Raw genomic sequence first — 24,997 nt, forward strand, 5'->3', positions numbered from 1 at the left:
ACATGACAGTAATTAACAGACTTCAAACGCCGAATGTTAGTTGGAGCTAGATGCACGGGACATTTCATTTCGGAAATCGTTATTGAATTTAATGCTCCCAGAGCCACAGTGTCTAGAGCATACCTATAATACGAACTTTCACGAGTTACCTCTCCCCACCGATAACGCCGTGACCGACGGCCTTCACTTAACACGGGATAACAGCGTTGTCAGTGTAGAGTTTTCATTGCTCACAGACGAGCATCACTGCATGACAAATGCGCGGAAATCATTGTGGGACGCACGTAGTTACTGCAGTGAGGTGCAATTTCACTTTAATGTGCTATGGCAGCAGACGACCGACGTAAGAGTGCCTTTGATAAAAGCATTGACGGCGCCTACAACACCTCTCGGGGGCTCGTGACCATGGCGGTAGGACCCTGAACGACTGGAAATCCGTTACCGGGTCAGATAAATTGCGATTTTAGTTGGTAGGTGCCTATGGTAGGATTGTAGTGTAGCGCAGACCGCGCGGAGCCTTGGATCCAAGTTTTCAACAAGGCACTGTGAAAGCTGGTGATGGCTCCATATTCATGTGGGCTGTGTTCGTATGGAATAGACAGGGTCCCCTGGTCCATCTTCATTGATCGCTGGCTAGAAATGGCTATGTTCGATGACTTGGAGACCATTTGTTGCCATTCATAGACATTACGTTCGCAAACAACGATGGAATTTTTATAGATGACAACGCCCCATGTCCCAGAGCCACAGTTGTGCGCGATTTGTTTGGAGAACATCGTCTACACTAGGAGAGAACGATATGGCCCAAAATGAATCCAATCAAACATTTCAGGGCCGTTATTAAAAGATCGTTCGCGCTCAGAACTCCAACACCTGCAACACTTTCGCAATTATGGACGGCTGTAGAGGCAGCAGGCTGTCAGAGTGTTGTCATTTATGAGCATATTTCATTTTCTTGCCAACCTTTCTCTTAAAATTCTTTTTAATGGATGATCCAACCAAATAAGTTCGAATTCCTACTAACAGAGGACTCACTGCACCTCTCGAGTGTCTCTGTGTAGATACAGTAATTTGCAGCTGTAGCATAGCGCAGATTAGAGGTAAGGAGAAAATATTTTGACTGTCTTATTTATTCAATCAGGGCCAATTTGTGTTACCCAGAGACAGTTGTTGTTATCAAAGTTTGCAAAACCAATGTCTGTAGGTCTCACGTCCAAGGTAATTCAAAATGGCTCTGAGCACTATGGGACTTAACATCTGAGTTCATCAGTGCCCTAGACTTAGAACTACTTAAACCTAACTAAGGACATCACACACATCCATGTCCGACGCAGGATTCGAACCTACGACCGTAGCAGCAGCGCGGTTCCGGACTGAAGCGCCTACAACCGCTCTGCCACAACGGCCGGCGACCAAGTTAAATATTCAGGGAGTTTATACTATTCCAAATACTTGCAGTCAGATTCCTAACTTTTCCAGTATGAAAAGTTCTCGTTTCATTACGTCAATTTATGACTATTGCAGTGCAGCTTGGCTTTAATGGTAAAGCAGTTGATTTATTATCACAGATCATGCTTACAACTACAAACAGAGTACTTCAGATATATTTTGATTACTTCAGATAACTTTCAATCTAATTTTGATTTATTCAGATAACTTTCAGCACAACTAAAAAAAGGGCATAAATTACAACCATTACCTCTATCTTGTAATGGGAAAAGATTGTTTGAAACTTTTTCACAAAATGTAAAGTGAGCTACACCACGTCTTTATACTGCTGTGATTATTATGTTTGTATGCCTTTAATTGTTAATTGTAGACTGCATAACATTGATCTATCATTTTCGTGAAGTAAAAGTAAAATAATTCACTGGTGTTCGTGAGTATTCGCATGTCGAATATGAGGCAGCAAGTGATATGACAATTAAGCTAAAATAAAACCTTACATATACGGTTGTCCTAGTGTTTTAACTATTAAATTTTTAGCGAAGGAACCTTCTTTACTGTGTTCCACATTCTATAATTTGTCAAAGAGTGGAGAGAATTTAATTTAATTCAATGTCTTGTAAAAAAAAGTTTTCAGTGTTGAAAGGGGGTACAGCCTAACGTGCAGCACGCTAGCTTGCGACGCAGGAATGTAAGCCACAACAGGATCGAATCCTCAGGTGGGTTAATGAACATATGTTGGTAAACCGCCCATTGTGAGTGTGGGTTCATACTCTTCCCCGTGCTCGACAAATGCTGGGTTTGTCCCCATATTCCGACTCGGAGAATACGATACACAAAAAGTTAGAATACGATCACCTGTAGAGCAATGTTTACACGATTCACCGACAGATGGCGCAAACGACTTTCTTCCCTCCTTAGGTTATCTTGACGACTGGGGTGTCATGGAGGCTATTCGGCCACAAAGTTAAGTAAAGAAAAGATTAGTATTTGTCACATTCTGGAAAAGCGGACCAGTTGCTAAACAGGATGAATGCTAGGAAAACAAAGAAGGAAGCAGACTGAATAAATTATTTACAAAGAGTTCATAAAGTGTCGTAGTTCATCTTTGCAAGGAAGATATCATTACAAAAATATTTAGGGACGAATAGCTTTAATGTCGTGACAAAGAATATATAGCATTTCTACGGCTCTGAAAGAGTCCTACCGAAACTGTCGAAATCAAGAGCGAGAAACGACCATATCATTGAGACGGTACTACGAGATATCTGATACTGATTCCTTAATTAACAGAAGCACCCTATTAATGAAGCAGTGTGCTCAGCATTTGCTCAGAGAACTTAGTACAACAACTAATTAAGGAGATGAAGGGGACGACCAGCAAAATAAAACAATATTGTATTCGACAGAGTCGTTAGTTCCATCCACCCTTTAAAATAATACGAGCATCGGCTTTAATAAAATACAGCCTACAACTGTGTCTATCAATAAAAATCGTCATTGAGAGTATGTATGGTCACTGGCCGTGGTAAGGAACTATGGCCTCAGCCAGAAGGTTGTGCTTCAAACACACCTACCTAACTTCAACCAGTTATGTATGACACAATAAAAAATGTTCTTAAAAACCATTTTAAGCCGGTTGAAACTGAAGTATTTAGTTTCATTGTCACCAAGAATGTTGTCGAGAACCATACTAGTGGCCTTAAGAGATCTTTTAATACATTCCAGCTGCAATTGTAATTTCAGCTTCTTCACTGCAACAAGAAGAAAGAATACGAAATCCATTATGATTAAGACTCAGTGTTCATTTGAGAGATAATAAGGAGTGATCGAGAATTTATGGTTCGTGAACGAGTAACTGAAGGATTGATAACTTCCAGCATTTGGTAACAAACTCCCCACTGGGACAACTGCAAAAATGCTAATGTCTCATGCTTCACACACGCCAGGGTACAGTTGGAATATTACCTTTACTATAGTGCACTTCATTGCAGTAAAGGATTTCTTACTGTCAGCGTTTGCATGATGGCACGACAACTGCTAGACACTGTATGGACTGTAAATTCCTCTATTGGCAAGCTTTTCCCCATTTGTAACTCAAAGTTTTTGGAGTTACTTTGTCCCTCCTAAGTATATATGAGGGGCACTCAGTAAGTAATTTAACACTTTTTTTTCCAAACGCAGGCTGGTCTTCTTCAGAATTCCTGTACACCAAGTAATTTCCCACACTTTTGGTTAAAACCATTATTTTTCAACATAATCTGTCAAATACATAATTTTTCAAGATAATCTACGCTCAAAGCGGCAGCCTTAAGCCATCTTATTGGGAGGACATGTATGCCCCCATGATACCACGCTTCTGGTCGATGTCAGAGCCAATGTCTCGCGGCATCGATCTGCATCATCTACGTATGCATTCCCGCGGAGTGCATCCTTCATTGGGCCAAGCAGATGGATGTCGGAAGGTGCGAGATCAGGGCTGTAGGCTGGATGAAGAAAAACAGTCCAAAGAAGTTTTGTGAGTTCCTCTCTGGTGCGGAGTCTTGTATGAGGCCTTGTGTTGCCATGGAGTAGGAGAACTTCTTTTGCATTTTTATAGCGACAAACACACTGATGTCGTTTCTTCAATTTCAGGGAGGTAGCACAATACACTACCGAGCTGATCGTTGCAACTTGAGGGAGAACATGAAAGAGAATGACCCCTTCAGAGTTTGTAACACTACATACCTTTTGTTGGTTCATTTACCTTTCTGTTTTATTCAGCATCCCATCGTTGAACTTCTGTAATTAGTGTATGATTAATTCGATACTGTAATGAATGTAATCTCTGTAATATGCACAATACGAGCAAATGATGTTTTATCTTTCTCATATAATCGCTTTGGTTATCTCTGAGGTTGAATAATTTTGTTTCAATAATTTTTTTTATTTTAGAAATGTCAATATGTGCAAATGTTCTGTTTTATTTAATGTGTTTGGTTGCTGTTATGTAAATTTCTTACCTTCACTTAGGGTTCTTAGTTATTTTGTATGTAAAAGGTGTTGTGGTTCCCCTCGGGAACGGAACTGTGTAGCGCTCGCAAATTGTGGTTGGCCTACATAGAAAAAGTGGAACAAACAGTCAGTCGGGGACGAGCTACCAAACTATCAACTGCTCATGTAAAACTTGTGTATTGTGCTGGTGCGGAGAGGAGGCTTCCCGTGCCGCTTTCAAATGCCTCGGATCGGTGGATAAAGAGCTGGAACTATTCTGAAATTGGTATATGCCGTCGCCACCAAGAAATGACAGAGTCCAGCAATTCTACCTGCAAAGCTACCTACAAACATGGCACCACATTGCCCAATCACTGTAATAGGACAGAAAAACGATAGTAACGTACAGTGAAGAATCAGCTCATTGGATGTGTTAGTGTGCTGAAATATAAGGTAATTTATGACTGAATTTATGTTCCTACCTTGATTTTTTCCTTATCACAACACCTCTCAGGTTCCTCTCCGTTTGAACTATGATTACCGAGCGCCCTTTATTTAAAGCATATTAAAATTAAAATGGCAATAGAGTGTGCTAAGATTAATATTGTTTGTTGAAAGGATCTAGCAAATATATCGATTTTGTGTTTCACTGCAGTAAAAATTCAGAACTGCAACTGTTGAGAGTTTTATGTTCATGCTTGCTAAGTGTTGCGTAATGAAAGTGTGTTTAGTTTGCTCTGCTACGGTGGTAAAGATTAAGGGCCCCCTCCACTGAAAGTAGTTCAAAGGCACAAAGTTACTTAATTATAGAAAGTTTCAATTACTCTTGCTATTCAAGTCAAATTCTGTACGGTATTGGGTTCCTGTTGTGTATTAAAAGTGCATATTAATGTTGTAACAAGATCCATAGTTTGTCTCTTGTGCTCATGCTGCATAGCGATTAATAGAAAGACAACTATCTATGAAAACAGTAACTTCTTTATTCAAGAGACAGTGAGAAGTAATCTGTTAGTGAATTCCATTTATTTTCCGTTCTAAATCAAAAGGCATTTAGCTGAGAGAGACTTAACCTATGAGCAGTTTACAATTTTGCAGTGAACTACATTAACAATTTTTTGTCAGTTAGAAAAATGTTTGAAAAGTAATATTGAACCTTTACCTATTTTATGATTCTACATTGAATATTGCTAGTAATATTATTGAGACCATTCAGTTGACCAAGCCTTGAAGGCAATAGTATATGTCATTTTCTGTTACCATTATGCAAATAGCCATGCTCTCTTATAATGTTAGCACTTTCTTCAACGTGAACACATGCAGGTGCCAGAGTTCCTTGCACTCTCGTGTGACAATGTATAGGCTGTGATTGCCCATTGATGTTACTTATTTTCAGATCCTTGAATAAGAATGTTACTCATTCGTATGCCGTATTACGCTGGCGACCGTTGTTATTATCATTTGGACACTGTGGATAGGCAAATTATTGTTTGTTACTGTTTGAATATTTATGTAATTCTGACTCTCAGTTCCGATAAGCTACATCCGTTAGGTATTTCACGATCAACCCAAACAAAATTCCTCTCAAAGGGTAACAATGCTCTGTTGCTTTATACCATAATTACTTTAACAAAATAGTTCTATTTACGATCTGCTTCCCACTTTAAGGTTATGGTATAGCAGCAGCAGACGGGAGTGTTATACTTGGATTTTCCGTGACAGGACTATTTGTTCTGTTGGGACATAGTACGTAACAATTCTAACTTGGTATTTGGTAGCACACGCTACGTAAAACCGTTTGCAGTGTTGTAAGTTCCCGAAGACCGTCGTCACGACTTTACCAGCTATGGAGCAGCTTTGAACTTTTTCTTTGGAAGAGAAGTATTGTGGCGCCAGTCCATGGATTGGCTTTTTGTTTCCGGTTCGAAGTGATGAAGCTATGTTTCATCGCCTGTGCCATTGTTTGACATAAAGTTGTCACGATCAGACTTGTAAGGAGCGACTAGTTCCGCACAGATGGTCCTTCGTCGCTCGTTATGGTCTTCCGTTGGACGGCGAGGAACACAGCAGGCACACAGCTATGAGTACCCCAAATGGTGGACGAGTGTGTCACCACCACCAACAGAGATGTACATTTGTATAGCGATATTGTGATTCGAGATTCACCTCGAATGAGAGCGTCTGCAAGGGTCGCAGCTTCGTACGGCGGCAAGCTCGCTGGAGATCGGCTGGTTTGCGCGACCTTGTTGCAATGATGCAGACGCTTCGTCCAACAACCTGTTATGTTTTTGGTAAATGCCGGGTCTCCAAAGACATCCTGGAAGCACGTGTATCTGAAATTCTCTGGTACTCTGAAAAAAAAAAAAAGAAAAAAAAAACCTCAATGTTAGATCTCCGCTTGGAACTGCTACGTATACCGCCGCCACCTACCGGAAATCGATGAAACCATAGGGCTCAAGCGGGAACGTTCCAAGATGTCCCACAACAAATTATGCATTTTTTTCAACTGAAAGGCCCTCATCTGTTATGGGGCTCACAGTGTCTTAATCCCTTCCAATTTTGCCTCTGTTCTCTTCCTTTCTTCTACTTTGACTAAGGCAATGTACTGTACCGCGTACGGTGCTTGACGTCTTATCAAAAAACTAAAGTTTCTCATTTCCACGCTTATGAAGATTGATTTTCGAGTGTTGGTATTATTGAGACGTTGATAGCCAGTTCCAAAATTTTTGCTGTGGTACTATTTGCTTCTGAAGTACTTAGCTTGCTGTGAATAACTTCTCAAAACATTTGAATTTTTCAATTATGTCTGTCTTTATCAATTTCTGACTGCCAAAGATGTTAGTCAGCTGCTTCGTTTACGATAAACAAGACGCAGTACAATGAAAACGTAACTTGTGAAAAAATAAGTGAAACGATTATTATTACAAAAGAAATCGCGATAACAGTAAACGCATTTGTCCCACTGTGAGACAAGAAGGTCAGTGCCATCATGTAAGAGTGTTTGCAGTTGCCCACACAGTAATTGTACCCAGCCAACACCTCTTTGTCCGAAGGAAATCGGCCACCAACGTCTTTCCTCAGGGATTCAAAACTGTGCAAATAGCATTGGGGGAGACTTATACTGTATGGAGGATGTAGAACGGCTTCCTAGCGAAACTTCTGCTGCGTAGTCGAAACAACCCTGGGATAATGTGGGGGGAGGGTGGTGCATCACGCGGCAACAGTCGGATGCCGACCGTCAACATTCCTGGGCTTTTTAACATTTTTTTTTTTTTTTTTTTTTTTTGAGTCACCAGTCTTCCGACTGATTTGACGCGGCCCGCCACAAATTCTTCTCTTGTGCCAAATTCTTCATCTCATAGTAGCACTTACGATCTACGATCAGAGCTTCACTGGATGTATTCAAGCCTCGGTCTTCCTCTACAGTTTTGCCCTCTACGTATCCCACTAGTACCACGGAAGTAATTTCCTGCTACCTTAACAGATGTCTGGTCATCTTGTCCCTTCCTCTTCCCAGTGTTTACCTTACATTCTGTTTCTCTCCGATTCTGTGCACAACGTCCTTGTTCCTTACATTCCAGTCCACCATACTTTCGACATACATCTACAGGGTGTTACAAAAAGGTACGGCCAAACTTTCAGGAAGCATTCCTCACACACAAAGAAAGAAAATACGTTATGTGGACATGTGTCCGGAAACGCTTACTTTCCATGTTAGAGCTCATTTTATTACTTCTCTTCAAATCACATTAATCATGGAATGGAAACACACAGCAACAGAACGTACCAGCGTGACTTCGAACACTTTGTTACAGGAAATGTTCAATATGTCCTCCGTTAGCGAGGATACATGCATCCACCCTCCGTCGCATGGAATCCCTGATGCACTGGATGCAGCCCTGGAGAATGGCGTATTGTATCACAGCCGTCCACAATACGAGCACTAAGAGTCTCTACATTTGGTAACGGGGTTGCGTAGACAAGAGCTTTCAAATGCCCCCATAAATGAAAGTCAAGAGGGTTGAGGTCAGGAGAGCGTGGAGGCCATGGAATTGGTCCGCCTCTACCAATCCATCGGTCACCGAATCTGTTGTTGAGAAGCGTACAAACACTTCGACTGAAATATGCAGGAGCTCCATCGCGCATGAACCACATGTTGTGACGTACTTGTAAAGGCACATATTCTAGCAGCACAGGTAGAGTATCCCGTATGAAATCATGACAACGTGCTCCATTGAGCGTAGGTGGACGAAATTAAAGTGAGCTCTAACATGGAAACTAAGCGTTTCCGGACTCACGTCCGCATAACATGTTTTCTTTATTTGTGTGTGAGGAATGTTTCCTGAAAGTTTGGCCTTACCTTTTTGTAACACCCTGTATAGCAGCACATCTCAAATGCTTCGATTCTCTCCTACTCCGGTTTTCCAACAGTCCATATTTCTTTATAACAAAATGCTGTGCTCGATACGTATATTCTCTGAAATTTCTTTCTCAAATTACGGGCTATGTTTAATAGTAGAAGATTTCTCTTGGCCAGGAATACCCTTATTGCCTGTGCTAGTCTGCTTTTGATGTCCTCTTTGCTCCGTCTGTCAATGGATATTTTGCTGTCTATTTCGTGATCATCAGCACTGAAAAGTTTCTCGCTATTCCCATTTCGGCTGCTATCCCTTAATTTCGTCTTTCATTAATTTACTCTCAACCCATACTCTCTACTCATTAGACCATTCCATTCAGAAGATCATGTAATCCTTTTTCACTTTCACTCAGGATACCAATGTCATCAGCGAACCGTGTCATTCATATACTTTCACCTCGAATTTTAATTCCACTCCTGAACCTTTCTATTATTTCTGTCATTGGTTCTTCGATGTACAGATTGAACAATAGGGGCGAAAGACTACATTCCTCTCTTATACCCTTTTTAATCCAAGACATTCTTTCTCGGTCGTCCACTCTAACTATTCTCTCTTGGCTCTTGTATGTATTGTATATTACCTATCTGTTCGTATAGATTACCCCTATTTTTCTTAGACTTACGAACATTTTGAATGATTTTAAACTCTCCAGCACTTTTACAAGTCGACCAATCCTATGGACATGTCTTGATTAAGAAGTCTTCCTTATATTATTAATCGCAAAGTTACAATTGCCTCTCTGGTGCCTTAACTTTTTCTAAAGCCAAACTGATCGTCATATAACACGTCCTAAATTTTCTTTACGATTTTTTTGTATGTTCTTCTTGTCAGTAACATGGATGCATGAGCTGTTAAGCTGATTGTGCGATAACTGTCGCAACTCTCAGCTCTTGCAGTCTTCGGAATTGTGTCGATGATATTTTCTGACATTCAGATGGTATATCGCCAGGCTCATAATTTCTACACACCAACGTGAATAGTGGTTTTGTTGCCACTTGCCGCAATTATTTTAGAAATTCTAATGCAATGTTATCTATCCCTTCTGGTTTGAATATAAGTCCTCCAAAGTTACTTGAAATTCAGATTCTAGTATTGTTTCCCATATCTCTTCTATATCGACTCCTGTTTATTCTTCTAACAGACAAATATTCACTGTTCATTACAAAATGCAAGGCAGTATATGGAAGAGGCAGTACCTACGCAATTTGATAAAACTGAAATTCAACTCACCTCTCCTACTGAAATTAGGAAAATTTTCATTCAAAAGTAAAAGCTCACATGGAATTGATGGCAATTCCAATAGAGTACTAAAAGCTTGTTCCCAACAAATAAGTAGGATTCTAAGCCACATACGTAGTATCTCACTGAAAGAGGGATTTTTTCCAGATAATCTGAAATATGCCATTGTTAAACCATTGCATAAAAAAGGGGATAGATCTGATGCTAACAACTACCACCCAATGTCACTTCTGACAGCTTTATCCAAAATTCTTGAAAACGTAATGTATTTAAGAGTAGTATCACATATTTGTAATTGGGATATTTTGTGATCTCTCAAAGGCTACTGATTGTGTGAATCATGAAATTCTTCTAGATAAGCTTAAGTATTGTGGTATGAGTGGGACAGTCCACAAATGTTTTAAATCATACATAACTGGAAGAATGCAGAAGCTTGAAGTTAACAGTACAGATAGTCTACAAAAACCAGCAGAGTCCTCTAACTGGGGAGGTATCAAGAATGGTGTCCCACAGGGTTCAGTCTTGGGTCCCTTATTGTTCTTAATATATATTAACAGCTTGCCACTCTATTTTCATGAAGATGCGAAGTTAGTTCTTTTTGCTGATGATACAAGTATAATATTCACAACCAAGAAGCAAGAATTAGCCGAGGAACTTGCAAATAATGTCTTTCAGAAAATTATTAAGTGGTTCTCTGCAAATGAACTCTCACTAAATTTTGAGAATACGCAGTTTGTACAATTCCGTCAGTAAATGGCATTAAACATTTGATAAATATAGACTATGAACAGAAGTCTGTTGCTAAGGTAGAATACTCAAAATTTCTGGGTGTGTGTATTAATGAGAAATTGAATTAGAAGAACACATCGACGATATGCTGAAATGTTTAGGTTCAGCTAATTATGCTATTAGGGCTATTGCAAATTTTGGTGGTCAACATATCAGTAAATTAGCCTACTATGCCTATTTTCGTTCACTCCTTTTATATGGCATCATATTTTGGGGGAAATTCATCATTAAGGGAGAAAGTCTTCATTGCACAAAAGCATGTAATCAGAATAATAGCTGGAGCTCACCCAAGATCACCTTGCAGACATTTATTTAAGGAACTCTGGATATTCACAGTACCTTCGCAAAACATACATTCACTTATAAAATTTGTCATTAATAACCCATCACAATTCATAAAAAACAGCGAAGTGCATAGCTACAACACTAGAGAAAAGGATGATATTCACTATTCTGGATTAAATCTCACTTTGGTACAAAAAGGGTTGAATTATGCTGCCACAAAAATCTTTGGTCATTTGCCAAATAATATTAAAAGTCTGACAGATAGCCAGCCAACATTTAAAAGCAAATTAAAAGAATTTCAGAATGACAACTCCTTCTAATCGATAGATGAATTCTTAGATATGAAGTAGTAATTGTAAAAAAATAAATAAATTAGTTTTTTGTGTAAAGAAAACTTATCTTAAAGTGATACGTTCCACATCATTACGAAATGTCATATTCATTATCTATGGAACAAGGATTAATGTATGTATGTATGTATGTCTCATAGAGGCCTTCAGTGTATTATATCCACCTATCTGCTCTCCGCTCCGCAGTTAACAGCGGAGTTCCGGCTGCATTCTTATTGTTACCACACTTGCATTTAATGGCACTGAAGACTGTTTTGACTTTCGTATATGCTGAGTCAGTCATTCCGAAATTCATATCTTTTTGAATTTCTCCACATTATTCATGCAGCCATTTCATCTTAGCTTCCCTGCACTTCCTATTCGCTTCATTCCTCAGCGACTTGCATTTCTGTATTCCTGAGTTTTGCGGAACATTTTTGTACTTCCTACTTTCAGTGTTCAAAGTTCTCCGCAGTTACCTTCTGTGATTGCCCTTTTAAGAGATGTCCATTTCTCTTCAACTGTACTGCCTACTGAGCTATTCCGAATTTATGTATCTAGAGTCTTAGAAAACTTCAAGCTTATCTTGTCATTCTATAGCACATTCGTATCCCACTTCTTTGTGTATTGATTCTTCCTGACTAATGTCCTAAACATCAGCCGACTCTTCATCACTACTATATTGTGATCTGAGTCTGTATCTGCTCCTGGGCACTCCTTACAATCCAGTATCTGGTTTCGGAATCTCTGTGTGGCCATGATGTAATCTAACTGAAATAATCCCGTATCACTTTGGCTTTTCCATGTGTACCTCCTCCTCTTCTGATTCTTGAACGGAGTATTCGCTATTATTAGCTGAATATTGTTACAGAACTCAATTAGTCTTTCTCCTCTCTCATTCATTGCCCCAAGCCCATATTTTTCTGTAAGCTTTTCTTCTACTACTATTAGAGTTTCATCTATATTACGTACTATATTACCCTTTCAGTATCCACATATACTTTCTCTATCTCTTCAGCTTGTGACGTCGGCTTGTATACTTGAACTATCGTTATAGGTGTTGGTTTGCTGTCGTTTCTGATAAGAACAACCCTATCACTGAACTGTTCAGAGTAACATAATGTTTACCTACGTTCCTATTCATAAGGTATCCTGCTCCTGTTAAACCATTTTCTGCTACTTTTGATATTGCCCTACACTCAACTGACCAAAAATCCTTGTATTAATTCAATTTCACTTCACTGACCCGCACTATACCTAGACTTAGCCGATGCATTTCCCTTTTCCGATTTTCTAGTTCCCCTACCACGTTAAAGCTTGTGAAATTCCACGCTCCGACACATAGAACGTTATCCTCTCGTTCATTATTCAATCATTTTCTCGTGGTCACCTCTCCATTGGCAGTCCCGTCCCAGAGATCCGAATGGAGGGCTATTCCGGATTCCTTTGCCAATGGAGAGATGATCATGATACGTTCTTAATTTCAGGCCACATGTAGTGTGGATACACGTTTTGTGTCTTTAATTCAGTGGTTTCCTTTGCCTTCTGCATCCTCATGCAACTGATCGTTGCTGACTCTTCCACTTTTAGGGGCAACTTTCCGCCTGTAGGGTAGAATGAGCGTGACCTTTTATGCCGGAAGTCTTCGGCAGCATTAAGCGGTGGCAGTGTTTCGAACCTTGGACCTAGGAGGTTCTGATCAGTAGTCAAAGAAGGAACCATTTTTTAAAATTTTGATCTATTTGTTCGTTGCATTTGTTCAGGGTGGATGCCCTATAATATCCGCTGAAGTTCATTGTTGATCAATTCACTCAGATATTTTAAATTACTGAGGGACGCTACCGCTCTGACAGAACATTCTGAGCTAACGTATCGGCTTGATAATTCCTGATTCTTCCGCCACCTTTACGACACAGGTGCAATTTGTTGAACCTGATGGCGGGCTTAAATTTTTGCAAAGTGTCCACATACCGCTGTAAGTTAACTGCAGCGCCGTGTTCCAGAAAGTCAATGAGCTGTGACAGATGTACAACGTTATGGAATGCGTGTAACTCAACATTGACACACTAGCTGCATACGTTTGCATGACAGTTACAACAAATTTTAATGTACCCCTTGGATTAAAGAAAACTTATTTGTGGGAGAATCTATTAATGAGCTATTTCCAATTGTTTGCATAAATTTTCTGTGGGTGTATATACTGCTTTTTTGTGTCCTAAAGAGATTTTTGAATAATATCCCTTTCCCAGGTTAATAACAGTATCACCATAGTGGAATAAAAGCATGGGGAATACAAAAGTTTGCGAGCACAACGTAAACGCGAAAGTAAAAAGATGTGAATCATGTGGAAACAATGCCCAATGATCTGTGCAGTAAAATGAACACGATACTGCAATTCGTACTAAATTATCACTCTACGAAAATAAACACTGGCTAACTAAATCAAAATTTAATTAAGATAATTACTTTTAACGTAGATAGACTTCATAATGGTGGGTTAAATGTTATTAACGTTAATACACTCGGTTTATTGAGATCAGGTTTTTAAGCGGCGTCGTAATTTACTTCTGGTTCCGTAATTTAATCCATTACGGTTTGTTTGCAGTGTATTCAGAATGAATAAATGAAGGGCAAATTATTTTCAACTGCTTTAGTAGATGTTGTGGAAATATTACTCCTCTCACGCATTCGGTGTTGTTGAACTTTTCAGCTGCCCCTATCGCAGGAGGTTCGAAAGATTTGTAGTACTCTTCCAGGGCATCATAAATCTGGAAAGATGCTAACGTTTCGTGGAAATGTATCGTGCAAGAGTTTCATGTTCGTTTTTATATTTTGTTGCCCCCCCCTCCCCCCCCTCCCAATTAACATTACTGTCCCTCGTTTTTTCCGTGATATCTAGAATTTCGCTATGATGTAAAATTACTGTGCTTACAGATCCTCTGTGCTGTCATTGTATGAACTGTACTTAAACAAATTGTTTCCTCTGATTACAGTGAGATCTATACAGGTCAGCAACTCGAATATTCACCTCCTTAGCCCCTCAGAATACACCGTTCCTTCTTAATGGGACTGGCACGTTGAGATAACGATTCCACAACACACTCAAAACAAAGCTGAGTCATTCTGGTAAATGTCAGTTCAAAGTTCTGTGGTGGTGGTGATATGTTGTTTGAATATAAGACTTCGGCAGCTATAGCGTCAGCACCAAAATGTGTCGAGACGAGAGTAGTTATAATGGCTTAATGTTAAGAATAGACTATACTGAACAGATAATGAAATAGTTATAGGTTCTTAGTTCAGACACACACACACACACACACACACACACACACACACACACACACACACGCACACACACACACACACACACACACATACACATACACACATCCACATTCACACAAGCGGAAAAGAAAAAAGAGTTCTTCTTACGTCAGTTCTCAAAAGTTTAGCTGAAACTAGAAGCAATTCCATTAAAAATTGATTAAGATATTATGGAAGATATTAATACATGCGGCTGGTACATCACTAGACAAAAAGGGTCAGCCAGCCACCCTGCAATGCACTAAAACCTTTAACCCAGTGCCTTAGGCACGAGCCCAATGAATGCACGAGATTTCGGAAGCTTCGTGACACTCGTCTCATCGTTAACTTAATCATAAAGGAAATCCCACCGTCACTTTTACCCCCAATTCTGAATATAAATTGATCTCTAACAAAACGTAAATTACGATTCATGGTTCAGCAACTGGATTAAAGATTGATCAGTCCTCTCGCAGAAATAGAAAACCATGCGTTACTGGGCATGGTTAATCGGAAACGGGTCAGGGCACTTTCAAAGGCTGTCTGAAATGTTCGCAGAACTTTGAAAAGAGATCCGAGGATTCGTAGTTTGCTTTAGACAGGTACTAATTGCTAGGAACCATCCGATGCAGGCTTTCTCAGTCCATCGACACATATTCTTGATCGATGAGTTCGACACACTGTCTAGCTGAATTTTCAATTATCCAGTGGATAACTACACAACAGACAGGTATAAAAGACTGTTTTATTTCATGCATAGTATCTCTAGACAAGCAGCAGTCTTTTTTATTTTATATTTATTTCCATACGGCACAAAATCACAAATGCCGAACAGAATCAGTTATAAATGAATCGCTCGTCAGTGGTCATTTGATAGCTGGACCGCCCGAAATAAAATGGTCGGAAAATGATGAGAGAACTGTAAGTTCGTTTCAATAAAATCACTTTGAGTACAAGGCCACGTCGTTATGAAACACTAAAACTACTAAAATATCCATGTTTCATTCAACTTCATAGCGGACCATTTCTCGGCGACTAACTACTGGATTGTAATTGTGATGTACGCCTACAAACTGATCTATTTCGGTTGTCAAGCGGTTATCATAGGCACATCCTGGGATGCCACTGGACATAAAGCAAACAAGTTTGTAATGGATGTGTGCTTGTACAGTAGGCTATTACCAGTGCTGCTCTGGCGGGTGATAGGGAATAGGCAACTTGTAACCAGGGGTAGCATTTTGCTGCAGTGAGACGTCGATGGGGCACTGTAGTTCACCCGTGGCACATGTGTCATGTAGAGCTGCTGGCTCGCGAATATATGCGGCCAGCGGACAGGAATCATTGTCTGTCAGGACACGGATAGCTTGTACCTATTTTTTATTATGATTCCGTTACAGCGTCTTATTATTTCAATACCTTCTCCTATTTTCGTTGCCACATCCATCGCTGTCGTTTCAGCAGACGAGATTCTTAAAATTTAATAGACCATCCACCGCCCTTGTCAGCTATAGGTGATTTCTTTTGTTTCCCCAGCAGCATTCGAGCCCCGACATACACTCCTGGAAATGGAAAAAAGAACACATTGACACCGGTGTGTCAGACCCACCATACTTGCTCCGGACACTGCGAGAGGGCTGTACAAGCAATGATCACACGCACGGCACAGCGGACACACCAGGAACCGCGGTGTTGGCCGTCGAATGGCGCTAGCTGCGCAGCATTTGTGCACCGCCGCCGTCAGTGTCAGCTAGTTTGCCGTGGCATACGGAGCTCCATCGCAGTCTTTAACACTGGTAGCATGCCGCGACAGCGTGGACGTGAACCGTATGTGCAGTTGACGGACTTTGAGCGAGGGCATATAGTGGGCATGCGGGAGGCCGGGTGGACGTACCGCCGAATTGCTCAACACGTGGGACGTGAGGTCTCCACAGTACATCGATGTTGTCGCCAGTGGTCGGCGGAAGGTGCACGTGCCCGTCGACCTGGGACCCAGCAAATTAGGGACACTGTTGCTCCTGGGGTATCGGCGAGGACCATTCGCAACCGTCTCCATGAAGCTGGGCTACGGTCCCGCACACCGTTAGGCCGTCTTCCGCTCACGCCCCAACATCGTGCAGCCCGCCTCCAGTGGTGTCGCGACAGGCGTGAATGGAGGGACGAATGGAGACGCGTCGTCTTCAGCGATGAGAGTCGCTTCTGCCTTGGTGCCAATGATGGTCGCATGCGTGTTTGGCGCCGTGCAGGTGAGCGCCACAATCAGGACTGCATACGACCGAGGCACACAGGGCCAACACCCGGCATCATGGTGTGGGGAGCGATCTCCTACACTGGCCGTACACCACTGGTGATCGTCGAGGGGACACTGAATAGTGCACGGAACATCCAAACCGTCATCGAACCCATCGTTCTACCATTCCTAGACCGGCAAGGGAACTTGCTGTTCCAACAGGACAATGCACGTCCGCATGTATCCCGTGCCACCCAACGTGCTCTAGAAGGTGTAAGTCAACTACCCTGGCCAGCAAGATCTCCGGATCTGTCCCCCATTGAGCATGTTTGGGACTGGATGAAGCGTCGTCTCACGCGGTCTGCACGTCCAGCACGAACGCTGGTCCAACTGAGGCGCCAGGTGGAAATGGCATGGCAAGCCGTTCCACAGGACTACATCCAGCATCTCTACGATCGTATCCATGGGAGAATAGCAGCCTGCATTGCTGCGAAAGGTGGATATACACTGTACTAGTGCCGACATTGTGCATGCTCTGTTGCCTGTGTCTATGTGCCTGTGGTCCTGTCAGTGTGATCATGTGATGTATCTGACCCCAGGAATGTGTCAATTAAGTTTCCCCTTCCTGGGACAATGAATTCACGATGTTCTTATTTCAATTTCCAGGAGTGTATAAATGCTAATCGGTATCCCGATTTCGCCACCGTACAGTTCACTCACATTCGCGTTGAAGTTCGTAGACGCCTACAGTGAGGAGATCTTTCGTGGGCCTCTTCAGATCTTGGATCCGTTTACTATTTTGGAATATAATATCTCTATGGCTAGCAGCTTCTCTGCATTTACTAACGCCTCTCACATGGGGCAAACGAGCAACAGCAAGTGCTTATTTTGTTCCTTTGCATATTTATACTCACTGTACCTCATAGCTCTTGTTTTTGTTACTATATTCATTCGTCTGGAATGTGGTCCGGTGCTCGTTTAGTTCAAATTGGAGGCTGTCAGCTTCGCCAATCCGATGAGCTGTCGGTCACCGCTCGTAGCATACCGTTATTTTGTACTGGACGGTGGCGCGATTCCGCATGCAGCTGTTGCAGCTCGTGGTCGTGCGGTAGCGTTCTCGCTTCCCACGCCGGGTTCCCGGTTTCGATTCCCGGCGGGGTCAGGGATTTTCTCTGCCTCGTGATGGCTGGGTGTTGTGTGATATTCTTAGGTTAGTTAGGTTTAAGTAGTTCTACGTTCTAGGGGACTGATGACCATAGATATTAAGTCCCATAGTGCTCAGAGCCATTTTTTTCGCATGCAGATGTCTGTTACCATGCAGTGGTTTGCTTTTAACTACATATCCTGCATTGCCACTAGAAATTCTGCACAATTTTAAATCTGTTATTTTACATTTATAGTGTGAGTTTCGTTTTCCTGCGAGCTTTTCAGATGCTTACCAGATCTGCGTAGTTCTCCTTTCTCACGAGGCTGTATGACAAACGTATAGTCTACGCACCCCAGACAATAACTTGAGTGCAGAGATGCCTCCATGAATACGTCAGCTGATACAGGTGAGACGGGAGAGAGATTAGCCACTCGGCCTGCCTGCTCTTACAGTTTACCCTACCAACTAAAATATGTTGATGACAGTAACTATTGCACCAAGTCGCAAATATCTGGCGTTAATCTGGCGTTATTTGCTCCTAGAGGGTGGTTTCAGCTATAGGCACGTGGGGAAGCAGAGATTTTATGTCATAGCTGACCATCAGATCCGTAGCTGGAACTTGTTGTTACTATGGCTGTGTAAAAAGCGTAGAATTAACAACATAAAACACTACGTCGCCAAGCACTTGGCGTAACTTGATTGCCTGATGTTTCCGCATATAATGTGTGGGCAAGTTTATCCCATTAACGACTGGTCTTGGTAGACAGTGTTTCCCATGCACCTTCGGTGTCCATTATATTCTTGGTGGTACTGCAACTTCCGACTCAAACCCGCTGTCTGTGTCAGCATCGAATGTAAGCCATTAAACAGAGCTTGGTTCTGTCTTTCTATCTTCCTTTGGGGTCACTTTTCAGTTCTTCGTAGGTCATTCAGGAACTCGCTCATCTGGACTTCATAAGATGTAGTGCCCATTATTACTGTGATGTTTCTTTTGTGTGCCCCTACAGTTACAGTATCTCTGTTGTTATGAAGTTTACTGAGGGCGACACTTTGTTCAACAGATACATTCTGCTTCGGTGACTTTACATGCCATAGGATTCTAACAATCTCGTGTCGGGTCTTCTCTGCTTATACTTGGGGCTGTCTTCAGAGCGACTCATCTACAGATTGTGTACTGGCCTCTGCTAAAATATGCTGGGGCATCACAGGTAAGCTGAAACCATCAGACAGCACATCTTTAGCTCTCTTACTGATGCTATGCTTCGTAAGATTTACCACACTGCAAGACGCATCCAATTTCGATGAATACTTCTTTTTACCTGTGCGAGCTCCGTAAATTTCCTCTGCTTCTCTCATCATGTAGGCTTCCTTGTGCTTTATTTTGTTGACAATCTCCCAGACAACAGCCGACAACTTGGATGCCAGCCAATGTTTCCGGAGCCCTGTTACTAAAATCCGAGATGAAATTTAGGACCGGTCGCGGTGGCCGGGCGGTTCTAGGCGCTTCAGTCCGGAACCGCGAGACTGATACGCTCGCAGGTTCGAATCCTGCCTCGGGCATGGATGAGTGTGATGTCCTTAGGTTAGTTAGGTTTAAGTAGTTCTACGTTCTAGGGGACTGATGACCTCATATTTTAAGTCTCATAGTGCTCAGAGCCATTTGAACCATTTTTGAAATTTAGGTGATGGATTCTTTCCATCAGTAGTGAAAGGTCATCACGTTTGAAGATATCACTTGCTAAGTGAAAAATGGCTACAAGTTACCGACGGCCAGGCTGCCAGCAATCTCACTCCATCGGGCCACGTATGTTCACCAGACAGCAGTTCCAAAATATAAAAAAGTGGCATAATGGGAAATGGCATATAGCATCAATGTCGCGCTACAGGAAAACACCATCCCTTGGTAAAAGCTGCCGATTGGCTATTGTCTACTAATCACCTATCAGAGTATCACAGACAGTAGCCTACCGTACATCTACACCCCCATAACATAAATATGCTGCCTAGTAACATAAATTATATCATTGAAACTGATGAGAGAACTGTTTTCATACCAAACAAGCCAACATCTACACAGAATGCAAAGACATAGGCAATTCCGTTAAAGAATACTGATGAACAAATCTTCGGTACAGGAAAAAAGAAATAAACCAGCAAGAAATAAGGCTAAGAAAACCACTTACAAATTTCATACCGCATGCGTCATCATTTTTCATTTTCACTTTGCGGAATTCAATTCTTCTAAGTAAACGAGAGGCAGCGTAAAAAAAGTTTAGTCCCAAATTGAAGTGGCACGTTACTGAACTATTCAATAGCCAACATAACACTATTCAGCCGTAATCGTGGCGAGAAAAACGACAGTAGAGTTGTACCGTTATTCAAGCTCTCAAGTTAAGACATATTTAACTCACAGAATGTAATAGACGAGAATTTATGCAAGATGTAAACTAGCTCTAGCGTGTAGTAAGAATTTTAAAAATAGTAATATTTCCTAAGGATATTAACCAGTAAAACTGCACCGATGAAAGCAATGTATCCGTTACGAGATCCGGACAAACCACATTGTTTCAAGCAGTTGATCTCTCGTTTAGTTCCCCAGCTATTGTGAATTGTCTGCATTGTGGTAGAGTGTTGGTGGAGATCTTAGCAACATCCAGTTTACGGGACCAAAAATTAATCTTGTGATTTAGCTTGTGAGTTGATGGACAATTTGCGTTAATGGTCCAACGCTTCAGTAAATTCGTGTTGTTATAAAGATGATGATCTAGGTCGAGGGTCAGCCGGGCAAAAGGATGACCCTCGACGAAGAAGGTATACACTTGCAGCCGGTGTCGCTCACATTTGGAATACCTAGAAGGACCTTCAGTGTACCAACCGCCGTCTGTCAGTGAACTGTCAGTAGTATTTGGAATCTCAAATGTTTCGTGTACATTAATTTAGTTGCAACAGAGCTGGTTCTTGGTTTGATAACTATACTCAGAAACAACTTTGTGTCAATGTTTGCTACAACATTTTGAACAAGCTGACGGCGACATAATAATAACGCTAAGGAAGTGTTATAAGCTCTGTTGTTCCTGATCTATATTAACGACGTAGGAGACAAACTGAATAGCCGTCTTGCGTATGACGCTGTTATTTACCGTCTTGTAAAGTCACCAGATGACCAAAACGAATTGCAAAATGATTTAGATAATATATCTGTACAGTGCGAAAAGTGGCAGTTGATCCTGCATAAAGAGAAGTGTTAAGTTATTCATATGAGTACTAAAATAAATCAACTAAATTTCGATCACGCGATAAGTCACACAAACCTGAAGGTTGTGAATTCAACTTGAATACCTAGAGATTACAATTACAAATAGCCTAAACTGGAACGTTCACGTAGATAATACTGTGGGTAGAGCAAACCAAAAACGGCGATTCATTGGCAGAACACCGGAAAGGTGCAACAGGTCTACTAAAGAGACTGCTTACCCTAGGCTTGTCAGCCCTGTTTTGGAGTACTGCTATGCGGCGTGGGACCCGCACCAGGTGGGACTGACGGATGACATCGAAAATGTTCAAAGAAGGGCAGCTCCTTCTGTTTTATCGGGAAATAGGGGGGATAGTGCCACATACATGATACGTGAATTAGAGTGGCACTTATTAAAACAAAATCGTTTTTCGTTGCGACGGGATCTTCTCATGAAATATCTGTCACCAGTTTTCTCCTCCGATTGCGAAAACATTCTATTGGCACTCACCTATATAAAGAGACAGGATCATCACGATAAAATAAGAGAAATCAGGGCTTGAAGAGAAAAATTTATGTGCTTGCTTTCCCTGCGCGCCGTTCGAGAGTGGAACAGTAGAGAAACAGCTTGAATGTGATTCATTGAACCCTCTGCCAGGCACTTGATTGTGAATAGCAGAGTAATCACGTAAATCTAGATATATATGAGGGGAACCAATGTGGGTAACAGCTTTTGTAGACACCAGTCATGCCAGTAAGCTGACACAACATCTCCCAGACCAGAAAAGCGTACGACGATCTGTACTCACCGTGAAACAGATTGTCGTAGCTACATCTACATCTACATCTACATTGATACTCCGCAAGCCACCCAACGGTGTGTGGCGGAGGGCACTTTACGTGCCACTGTCATTACCTCCCTTTCCTGTTCCAGTCGCGTATGGTTCGCGGGAAGAACGACTGTCTGAAAGCCTCCGTGCGCGCTCTAATCTCTCTAATTTTACATTCGTGTTCTCCTCGGGAAGTATAAGTAGGGGGAAGCAATATATTCGATACCTCATCCAGAAACGCACCCTCTCGAAACCTGGCGAGCAAGCTACACCGCGATGCAGAGCGCCTCTCTTGCAGAGTCTGCCACTTGAGCTTATTAAACATCTCCGTAACGCTATCACGGTTACCAAATAACCCAGTGACGAAACGCGCCGCTCTTCTTTGGATCTTCTCTATCTCCTCCGTCAACCCAACCTGGTACGGATCCCACACTGATGAGCAATACTCAAGTATAGGTCGAACGAGTGTTTTGTAAGCCACCTCCTTTGTTGATGGACTACATTTTCTAAGCACTCTCCCAATGAATCTCAACCTGGTACCCGCCTTACCAACAATTAGTTTTATATGATCATTCCACTTCAAATCGTTCCGTACGCATACTCCCAGATATTTTACAGAAGTAACTGCTACCAGTGTTTGTTCCGCTATCATATAATCATACAACAAAGGATCCTTCTTTCTATGTATTCGCAATACATTACATTTGTCTATGTTAAGGGTCAGTTGCCACTCCCTGCACCAAGTGCCTATCCGCTGCAGATCTTCCTGTATTTCGCTACAATTTTCTAATGCAGCAACTTCTCTGTATACTACAGCATCATCCGCGAAAAGCCGCATGGAACTTCCGACACTATCTACTAAGTCATTTATATATATTGTGAAAAGCAATGGTCCCATAACACTCCCCTGTGGCACGCCAGAGGTTACTTTAACGTCTGTAGACGTCTCTCCATTGATAACAACATGCTGTGTTCTGTTTGCAAAAAACTCTTCAATCCAGCCACACAGCTGGTCTGATATTCCGTAGGCTCTTACTTTGTTTATCAGGCGACAGTGCGGAACTGTATCGAACGCCTTCCGGAAGTCAAGAAAAATAGCATCTACCTGGGAGCCTGTATCTAATATTTTCTGGGTCTCATGAACAAATAAGGCGAGTTGGGTCTCACACGATCGCTGTTTCCGGAATCCATGTTGATTCCTACATAGTAGATTCTGGGTTTCCAGAAATGACATGATACGCGAGCAAAAAACATGTTCTAAAATTCTACAAGAGATCGACGTAAGAGATATAGGTCTATAGTTTTGCGCATCTGCTCGACGACCCTTCTTGAAGACTGGGACTATCTGTGCTCTTTTCCAATCATTCGGAACCCTCCGTTCCTCTAGAGACTTGCGGTACACGGCTGTTAGAAGGGGGGCAAGTTCTTTCGCGTACTCTGTGTAGAATCGAATTGGTATCCCGTCAGGTCCAGTGGACTTTCCTCTATTGAGTGATTCCAGTTGCTTTTCTATTCCTTGGACACTTATTTCGATGTCAGCCATTTTTTCGTTTGTGCGAGGATTTAGAGAAGGAACTGCAGTGCGGTCTTCCTCTGTGAAACAGCTTTGGAAAAAGGTGTTTAGTATTTCAGCTTTACGCGTGTCATCCTCTGTTTCAATGCCATCATCATCCCGTAGTGTCTGGATATGCTGTTTCGAGCCACTTACTGATTTAACGTACGACCAGAACTTCCTAGGATTTTCTGTCAAGTCGGTACATAGAATTTTACTTTCGAATTCAATGAACGCTTCACGCATAGCCCTCCTTACGCTAACTTTGACATCGTTTAGCTTCTGTTTGTCTGAGAGGTTTTGGCTGCGTTTAAACTTGTAGTGGAGCTCTCTTTGCTTTCGCAGTAGTTTCCTAACATTGTTGTTGTACCACGGTGGGTTTTTCCCGTCCCTCACAGTTTTACTCGGCACGTACCTGTCTAAAACGCATTTTACGATTGCCTTGAACTTTTTCCATAAACACTCAACATTGTCAGTGTCGGAACAGAAATTTTCGTTTTGATCTGTTAGGTAGTCTGAAATCTGCCTTCTATTACTCTTGCTAAACAGATAAACCTTCCTCCCTTTTTATATATTCCTATTAACTTCCATATTCAGGGATGCTGCAACGGCCTTATGATCACTGATTCCCTGTTCTGTACATACAGATTCGAAAAGTTCGGGTCTGTTTGTTACCAGTAGGTCCAATATGTTATCTCCACGAGTCGGTTCTCTGTTTAATTGCTCGAGGTAATATTCGGATAGTGCACTCAGTATAATGTCACTCGATGCTCTGTCCCTACCACCCGTCCTAAACATCTGAGTGTCCCAGTCTATATCTGGTAAATTGAAATCTCCACCTAAGACTATAACATGCTGAGAAAATTTATGTGAAATGTATTCCAAATTTTCTCTCAGTTGTTCTGCCACTAATGCTGCTGAGTCGGGAGGTCGGTAAAAGGAGCCAATTATTAACCTAGTTCGGTTGTTTAGTGTAACCTCCACCCATAATAATTCACAGGAACTATCCACTTCTACTTCACTACAGGATAAACTACTACTAACAGCGATGAACACTCCACCACCGGTTGCATGCAATCTATCCTTTCTAAACACCGTCTGTACCTTTGTAAAAATTTCGGCAGAATTTATCTCTGGCTTAAGCCAGCTTTCTGTACCTATAACGATTTCAGCTTCGGTGCTTTCTATCAGCGCTTGAAGTTCCGGTACTTTACCAACGCAGCTTCGACA

The sequence above is a fragment of the Schistocerca piceifrons genome, chromosome 6 (assembly GCF_021461385.2).
Source record: "Schistocerca piceifrons isolate TAMUIC-IGC-003096 chromosome 6, iqSchPice1.1, whole genome shotgun sequence".
NCBI lineage: Eukaryota > Metazoa > Arthropoda > Insecta > Orthoptera > Acrididae > Schistocerca > Schistocerca piceifrons.